Source organism: Macaca fascicularis, chromosome 15, assembly GCF_037993035.2.
Source record: "Macaca fascicularis isolate 582-1 chromosome 15, T2T-MFA8v1.1".
NCBI classification, from domain to species: domain Eukaryota; kingdom Metazoa; phylum Chordata; class Mammalia; order Primates; family Cercopithecidae; genus Macaca; species Macaca fascicularis.
The window spans coordinates 36902946-36910586 of NC_088389.1; the positions used below are offsets into that span (position 1 = coordinate 36902946).

The 7641-nt window shown below is 44.9% G+C and overlaps 1 protein-coding gene across 20 annotated transcripts in view; it reads right to left on the reverse strand.

Annotated features, from left to right (window-relative positions):
- CNTRL (centriolin) overlaps positions 1 to 6585 on the reverse strand; it is a 96188-nt gene extending 89603 nt beyond the window's left edge. For 13 of the 20 annotated variants that reach the window (XR_012424419.1, XR_012424418.1, XR_012424420.1 and 10 more), the window contains exons 1-2: positions 6424 to 6585; positions 1026 to 1205 (exon numbers count right to left, since the gene is read on the reverse strand). The gene's annotated coding sequence lies outside the window, so the exon portion shown is untranslated. Of the gene's footprint in view, positions 1 to 1025; positions 1206 to 2361; positions 2464 to 6378 lie in introns of all 20 variants that reach the window. The other 7 variants (XM_074016676.1, XM_074016680.1, XM_074016678.1 and 4 more) reach the window with 3 other exon arrangements.
- Between the last annotated feature and the right edge of the window lie 1056 nt (positions 6586 to 7641).

Genomic DNA, 7641 nt, shown 5'->3' on the forward strand with positions numbered 1-7641 from the left:
CAATCTACTACTTGTAATGGGCATCTGAAGTTAGTGGCACTCTTGTGGGACTGAGTCCTTAACCTGTGGGATCTGATGCTATCTCCAGGCAAACAGTGTCAGAATTGAACTGAGTAAGAGGACACTCAGCTGGTGTCCACTGAAGAAGTTCTGATGTATGGGGCAACAACCCTTACACGCCTGGTGTCAGAAGTATTGTACTGTGTGGTACGGCAGTAGGAAAAACATTCTGAGTTTTTCATATCTCTATTAAAAGATAATATACTTTCACAAGCATATGGGTATACATAAGCTGTGATTATACAGAAACTTCCCACAAACTCCCAGCTTTCTGTGTAACAGCTGGCCATAAAGAAATTAAGACCCTCATTCCATAGGGGTCCTACCCAATACCCAGGAGGAAGGAATGCTGCACAGAGAGGTCAAGAGAAATCTGGAGAGGCAGGCCTTGCTGAATTTCCTCACTCAGTCTATTAGCGTTAGATCATACCCATTTTGTCCAATCCTATTTCTATACAGCTGTCCATACTTCATTGATCCTAAGCATAAAAATGGATAATTTTTTCTGCATTTTTGGGTCTTCATTCTGAAGGTTCCCATGACACACAAAGCTTTGATCGAATAAATTTGCTATGCTTTTCTCTTGTTAACCTGTCTTTGTTACTGGAGTGTTGGTCATGACCTTTATGATGGGACAGAAAGGTATCACTCCCTTTCCTCCCCTACAGAACTTATATACAGTATATAAAGGAGAGATTACACTAATATAATCTATTAATATATTCAATTTTTGGAATTCCTCTTTGGATTCTGCTTTCAAATTAATTTGTAAGTCTCACAAGAAAATCAGGCCCATCACTTCAGGTACATTTTGTTTTTATTTTCCCAGTTTGATCGCTAACCTTACTCAGTAAACTTGACTCCATTTAAAGTTTGTCTACTTCCAAAAATTTAATGAAAAGATGATGATTGAAGTTAATTCTAAAGAATATCATACTAGTGGCTAACATTTACTGAGGGCTTACCATGTACCAAATATTGTGATATTTCGTCAGGCACAGTGTGTATACTTGCAGTCCCAGTTGCTCCAGAGGATGAGGCAGGAGGATTGCTTGATCCCAGGAGCTCCAGGCTACAATGTGCTATGATCAACCTTGTGACTGGCCACTGCACCCCAGCCTGGGCAGCATAGGGAGTCTCTGTCTCTAAAAAACAAACAGACAAACGTATGTTGTGATAAGCTCTTTATGTGTATCATCACATTGAAAGAATTGAATATAACAACTCTATAAGTGTTATTTCCCATTTTACAGATGAAGATCTTAAATAATTTGTCCAAAGTTCCTTAACTAATTGGTTTGGCTAAAACTTGAAACCTGATCTAATTCAAAACCCATGTTTTTTACGACCATATCATATAGCTATCTGAGTTTCCTGGAGTCTAGATTATGTTTGCTTTGTTCTCTATGGCCTAGCATGATGCCATAGGCGGCAGGTGCCTGTAATCCCAGCTACTTGGGAGGCTGAGGCACAAAAATCACTTGAACTGGGGAGGTGGAGGTTGCAGTGAGCCAAGATCGTGTCACTGCACTCCAGCCTGGGCCACAGAGTGAGACTCCGTCTCAAAAAAACAAAACAAAAAAAATCCTGAAGGTAACCCAGAAAATTTTATACAAAGAAAGGATCTCTGATACCATGATCTGGTCTCTCAAGGTGAATAGTCTGAAGGGAATAAAAACCTGTCACACTTTTTGCTTTTAAAAAGTTAATTATTATTTCACATACATTACAATATAGCCAAATGTCCCATGCCAATAGCCTCATTCACTACAGGTTAAGCACTCCAAATCTGAAAATCTGAAATATTTAAATATAAATATAAAAAATATAAGTAAGTATAATGCAAATATTCCAAAATCTGAAAAAATCCAAAATGCAAGACACTTTTGGTAGCAAGCATTTTGGATAAAAGATAATCAATCTGTACTTTATTTTAATTTTTTTGGAGACAGGGTTTCACTATGTTGTCCAGGCCGATCTCGAACTCCTGATCTCAAGCAATCCTCCCACCTGTGCCTCCCAAAGTGTTAGGATTACAGACGTGAGCTACCACACCTGGCCTTCAACCTGTTCTTTAAACTGTGAACTTAAATGTATCTGTACTTTTTGCTTCATTTTCTCGTATTAAACTATATATATGGATCAGAAAAACTCCCCCAAGTCACATTAACTGCTATTTATGCCATTTCCACAAAGCTTTTGGTCCAAATTTCAAGCGTGGTAAACAATTTCTGTGCCTTATAACACAATTTTGCCATGGAAAAAAGTCTTTTAGTAATTTTAATATTATGAAATACATACTTAGTCTTAAGTCTCTTTTGCTGTCATAAGTGTCTTTTTGTATGCTAATGAGTTGACCGATGGCTAGCCACCTCTAGGCAGCTTCAGGATCATGGCTGGTCACTAGAAAGAGGGAGGGGAGAGGGGCTAAAGGTTGAGTTGATCACCAATGGCCAGTGATGTAATCAATCAGGCCTACATAATGAAGCCTCCGTAAAAATTTAAAAGACTGGGTTTGGGGAGCATCCAGATAGCTGGACACGGAGGGGGTCCTGGAGGGGAATCCACCCAGAGAGGGCGTGGAAGCTCTACGCCCCTTTCCACCTGCCTTACACTATGCATCTTTTCATCTATATCCTTTGTAATACCTTTTATAACAAACCAGTAAATGTAAGTAAGTGCTTCCTGAGTTCTGTGAACTGCTCTAGCAAATTAATCAAACCCAAGGAAGGAGTTGTGGGAACTCTCATTTATAGCTGGTCAGTCAGAAGCACAGGTAAAACTGAGGCCTACCGTTGGCATCAAAACTTGGGGGCAGTCTTGTGAGCCAGCCTTCAACCTGAGGGATGTGACACTGTCTCCAGGTAGACAGTGTCAGAACTGAACTGAACTAGAGGACAGCCCTGTGGTGCCTACCACTGCAGAACTGACTGCTTGCTTAATGTGTGGGGGAAAATCCTACAGGATCATGTTGTGAGCGTATAATGGGAGAAATTGAGTTTGTTTAATCTGTAGTCTCAGTAATACTATTTTTTTCTTTTTTTGAGACAGAGTCTCACTCGGTTGCCCAGGCTGGAGTGATCTTGGATCACTGTAACCTCTGCCTCCCAGGTTCAAGTGATTCTCCCACTTCAACCTACCGAGTAACTGGGATTACAGGTGTATGGCACCATGCCTGACTAATGTTTTTATTTTTAGTAGAGATGAGGTTTCCCCATGTTGGCCAGGCTGGTCTCAAACTCCCGACCTCAGATGATCCACCCACCTCGGCCTCCAAAAGTGCTGGGATTACAGCCACTGCACCCAGTCCTCAGTAATACTATTGATGTTGCTAAACTGCACTGGCATTCTCCTTCTAAATAAGAATACGCTAAAATTTGAGAAAAGCTAAGAGGCATGTGCTTAGGTAAAATCTTATTCCTAATTAAATGGATTAATAGACGACATTTATTATAGTATATATAGTATGTAGTTGGGGGTTTTTTTCCCCCTTAGGCAAGGTCTTTCTCTGTCGCCCAGGCTGGAGTATAGGGGCATGCTCACGGCTCACAGCAACCTTGCCCTCCTGGGCTCAAGTGATCCTCCTACCTCAGCCTCCTGAGTAGCTGGGACTACAGCAGCATAAGACCATGTTCAGCTAATTTTTTATTTTTTGTAGAGATAGGGTCTCACTATAGTTCCCAGGTTGGTCTTGAACTCCTGGGCTCAAGTGATCTTCCCGCCTCAGCCTCTCAAAGTGCTGGGATTACAGGTGTGAGCCACTGTGCCCAGCCTGTAGTTTTTACATCCTAATGACCAAGACCCCTTAGGTCTCACCAGACTATCATGAGGTCCTTTATTACCTCTCCTGATTAGTAAAAGTCAGGCTTACTCATTCATAGACTTAAACCCTTGCTTGCCACAACTTCTGTAAAGCTTTAACATTGAAACAAGATATATGTAATTGGTCTCAGAGAATAGCTAACTCAGTGAAGTGGGCTTATGGGTTTACAGTGTTTGAGAATGGCTGGCATTATTTCATAGGCTACTGCCTGGAGGTTGAAATGCTGAATTATAATTTTAAGGGAGAGATGAGGATGTAGTTTGATCCTAGGATGTTGTCTGCAATCACATGAACAAAGACCAAGCAAGCAATGGAAAAAATGAAGACAGCTGAGAGGTAGGCTAGGGCGAGTGAAGGAGCAGGATAAAGAGAAAAAAAAAAAAAAAAAGCAAAGTTCAGAGCTACAGTTGTATTTTAAAGGTTGTCTGCAGAGCAAGAGAAAGCCATTGGAATGACATGATAATCAGAATTTATGTCCAGGCAACAAAACATTACCCGTCCTGCCACCTATAAACCCAGATACTTGCTCTGATCTAACAATTCAGTCCATCACAGCTTAGTAGAGACTGCAAACTCCACCTCCATCCAGCCTTTCCTAACTTTCCTAACTTCCCATCTTCTCTGATCTCCAAATAAGGCAGACTTCCTTCTGTCTCTCTACAGACTCCCTAATATGCAAATACCCATCCCCATTTCTTAACCCCCATATCCCTCTCCTTAGCCCTTTAATTGGATTTCAGTACTTTCCCTCCAAGTCTACTTCATCCCATACCCTCTGACCTACTGAAATACTTTCCTTCCTTAACCTTCTCCTCCTTTCAAATATCCTGATTCCTATTCCTCTGCAAAGTCTCCAATCATTTTTCTTTCCAAAGCCAATTCCCCCATTCTGTGCTGTCCACCTCTGCCTCCCACTCTTCTTTATCCCATTCTGACTGCCAATTTGCCCACAAATTCTATCCCAGTTCCCCAACACAGTAATAGTCTCCCCCACTTCTCTATGGTTCTTTCCTGTGCCCAGACTCAGCCTTTCTCTATCCATCCAGACTTCCCAAGCTGCTCATCTCTCTTCATCCCAGAAAATACCCTGACATCCTAATGCGTTCCAATATGCTGACCTCCAATTACTCCCCTCCCTAAACAAAATACTCAAACCTCCACCCATTCCTCTTCATCGCAACCCAACTGCCTGCCTATTTGCCCTTCCGTCCTAATACTCTGGCCCCCGTGTCCTTTTCCACCTATTAAAAGCCTGAATCCCCCTCTCCCATCTCTCTTCTGCTCAGATAAAAAGCCTGAATCCCCTTCTCCCATCTCTCTTCTGCTCAGATACCCTAAAACTCAAGCTTCCCATCTCTTTCCATTAATTATTCAATTTTATTGAGCAACTTTTATGTAGGAAGAACCATGCTAGGATCTAAGCTCAAGATGTATAAGATTTTGTCTCCCAATTACCCATGATCTCTGCACTAAGCAGTCTCCTTCATAGCATTTTAAAAGAGTTATTTGTGAAACTACTTAATTGTTGCCTGTTTCTCCTTCTAGACTATAAGCTACAAGAGAGCAGAGGTCTCGTCTGTTGTTCTATAGACAATAAATATTTGTTGACTGAAGGACTGTACTAAACACTCTAGACAATACCAAATTTAAATCCTCAAAGATTTAGCTGTATAGGATCAGAATTACTAACCTCATTTACAAGTGGCAATGTATCTGAACAATTAAAAGCCTGGATTCTGGAACGAAACAGCCTGAGTTCACATTCTGACTTTCCACTCACTGTGTGACTTTAGGCAAATTACTTAACCTCTCTGGTCCTCAGTGCTATCACTTTTTAAGTGAGAATGATAACCTCATACAAGTTATTTTAAATTCTAAATGAGGTTAATACGTGCAAAGTGCTTAAAACTGGATCTGACAAATAGTGAACGCCCAAACGTGATTCGCAATTATTTGGACAATGAGGAAACATGATCAGGAAGGCTCAGACACATGCCAAGGATCACAGACGCGGTTAAGTTACACAAGGTGGCAGAATTGAGGTTTGAGCCCAAGTTTGCCTGGCTTCAAAATTCACTAGTCCCTTAACGAATATAACGGAAGTGTTTGCTCTTCCCCTCCTTTTAGCATTTCGTCCCCACATCCTGTCATCTTTCTCCACGCACTGTAGTCCGTCCGATACCGTGACAACCCGTCAGGACGCCCAAACTGTCCTTTCTCCCGCTCACTCCCCACAGACAGCTGGCACATCCCAGCTCTCCCCTCAGCTCAGGTAGCAGGACGCACAACCTTCTGGGCGCCGCACCCTAACTTCCACACCTCCCCACGCTCTGGTTCTTCATCCCCAATCGCCCCCGCCGTCCTCACCTCTTCCCATCCAAACCTCCCTCCTTCATCCACTGCCCCACGCCCGTTCCGGGCCCTCCCCTCTTTCCCGTCCAATCCCAATTCCCAGACATGCGCCCCCGCCCCGAATCCATCCCAAGCCGGCCCACCCCACGCCCGGTTCCGGCCTTCCCGCCTTTGCCTCCGGCTCCCACCGCTCGGGTTGGACGCCGGAGAACGGGCTCGACCAGGTCTGACGCTCACTGCCTAGGAGCCGAGCCGAGCAGTCCCGCAGGCTGAGGCGGAGCGGAAGACGTTGGGGCTCTTTCCTCAGGCGCGCAGCGGCGCGACGGCCATTTTGTTGTGTTGTGCCGGTTGCCGAGGGGCCCCGCGCGCGTGGGCGGGGCCTGTCTCAGCCACGCCCCTCTCCCTCTCCGGGGCTTTTGGGAGGGACGCGGAGGCGTTTCCCGCCGCCTTCGCAGCCAGCGCGCTAGGGTGCTGGGGAGTCTTGGGCGCTGGGGAGTCTTGGGCGCGAGGCTTCCGGCCGCGCGGGGCCGTCGGGATTTGCCGCCTTCGCCTTCGGATTGCGTTGCAGGTGAAGTTACGGGTGCAGAGTCAGGGAAAGCCGAGGTTTCTTGCGGCACTCGGCCGCAGTGCAGTGGCCTTCGCTGAGACAAAGCTGCAGCCGCCACCCTCTGAAACACGGACACGATTCTCTGGGCCTGGGTCCGAGGACGGCCTGAACGCCGACCGGCGCAGCGCATCTCCGGCCTCCCCCACTTCTGACGCCTTTTTCTTACCATTTTCTCGCAATCATTCCTTCCTGTCTTCATTTCTTTTCTTTACTACACAGTTTATAGTCCACCTGTATAACACTATTTTAGAAACTCCCTCTCTCTCTGTGCCTCAGTTTCCTTACCTATGAAACGGGGTCCTTTTACCTATTAACACTTCCTACAGTTTTCCTGATAACTATAAAAGTGAATCCAGGCCGGGCGCGGTGGCTCATGCCTGTAATCCCAGCACTTTGGGAGACCAAGGTGGGAGGATCACTTGGGGTCAGGAATTCAAGACCAGCCTGGCTAACAAGATGAAACTCCGTCTCTACTAAAAATACAGAAATTACCCGGGCGTGGTGGCGCACGCTTGTCATCCCAGCTACTTGAGAGGCTGAGGCAGGAGGATCGCTTGAACCTGGGAGGCGGAGGTTGCAGTGATCCAAGATCGCACCACTGCACTCCAGCATGGGCGACAGAGCTAGACTCCATCTCAAAAATTAAAAAAAAAAATAAAATAAAAAAGAAGCCCAATTTTCCTGATAATTATAAAAGTGAATCTCTGTGGAAGAACTTAGAACAGTGAGGAGGAAAACCCGACAACATGGGACCGAAGAGTGCCCATCCGCGGCGAATTGGGAGATTACCCAAGAGAAA